The following is a 1,470-nucleotide window of genomic DNA, read 5'->3' on the forward strand; positions in this document are numbered from 1 at the left end:
GGATGTGCTGCCCAGGGAGGTGGTGGAGTCCCCATCCCTGGAGGTGTTTAGGAAGAGATGAGGCACTTGGTGCCATGGTTTAGTTGATTAGATGGTGTTGGGTGATAGGTTGGACTGGATGATCTCAAAGATATTTTCCAACCTGGGTTGGATTCTACTCCTATTCTATTCTATTCTATTCTATTCTATTCTATTCTATTCTATTCTATTCTATTCTATTCTATTCTATTCTATTCTATTCTATTCTATTCTATTCTGTTCCGTTCCGTTCCGTTCCATTCCATTCCATGTGATTCTTCTTCAGGTCACAACTATAATATAAAATAATAAGCAATTTTGAGCAGCATTAAGGATCCCTTCAAACCCAACCCATTCCCAGCCCAGTTTGGATGTTTCTGCAGTAGCGCCTCAGATCCTGAGTACTTAGGCAGCATCTCAAGTCCCTGAAAATCCCAGCAAAACCAGGCAGCTGATCCCCTTGCATTTATCCCTTTGAGATGTGGAGGTGATTCATGCTTTGTGTAGCTCTAAATTGTTATTTATTATTTAATTTCAGCTGTTTCTTTGCTTCTTCAGGATCTTGGCTGTGTGTGGCCACGTCCCTATTCACGTGCTTGGTCTGCAAGAAGATTTACAAGGTGAAATAGATGCTGTACGATAAGTGCTCTAAATGACTGTAAAGCTCTGGTAAAAAAAGGTCCCCCACAAAGTCATAAAAATGATCCATCTGCCCATGACATTCCTGGGCCTTTTCCACCCAGGGAAGTGGTTCTCTGAGCTGAGCTTTTGTTCAGCAGTAATCCATACAAACCTCAATCATAAATATGTCCTAATGGGTGTTGATGGTGGCTCAGCTGCTTTGTAATTTTCAAAGTCAACTTCTTTTTTTTGCTGCCAGTATTTCAGTTTGAAATAGAATCATAGAATCAATCAGGTTGGAAAAGACCTCAGAGATCATCAAGTCCAACCTGGCACCCAATACCTCATGACTAACTAAACTATGGCTCCAAGTGCCACTTCCAATCCCCTCTTGAACACCTCTAGGGATGGTGACTCCACCACCTCCCTGGGCAGCACATTCCCACGGCTAACAACTCTCTCAGTGAAGAACTTTCTCCTCACCTCCAGCCTAAACTTCCCCTGGCACTGAGTTATTTCTAAGGACATGAAGGCACTGACTCCTAGGGAAAGATAATTCCAATGATCCAACAGCTTTGGATGAAGCACACTTAAGGTGACCTGGCATTTTAAGTCAGTATGTTGCAGACTCAGCAGGTTTATGTTAAGTCCTCTGGGGAAACTGATGAGATAAATCAAGTTGAAAAGTGAGTTTGCTACACTCAGGGTCAGAAGAGATGAAAAATAATTGAGAAAGAATAACTCAGAGATGAAAGGAGAATACAGGAGCATTACCACTGCATGCAGTAGGTTGGAAGGGACCTTTAAAGGTCATTTAGACCAACCCCCCAG

The sequence above is a fragment of the Melanerpes formicivorus genome, unplaced genomic scaffold, assembly GCF_026170545.1.
Source record: "Melanerpes formicivorus ecotype bairdi unplaced genomic scaffold, bMelFor1.0.p_v2 SCAF_13, whole genome shotgun sequence".
Lineage (NCBI taxonomy): Eukaryota > Metazoa > Chordata > Aves > Piciformes > Picidae > Melanerpes > Melanerpes formicivorus.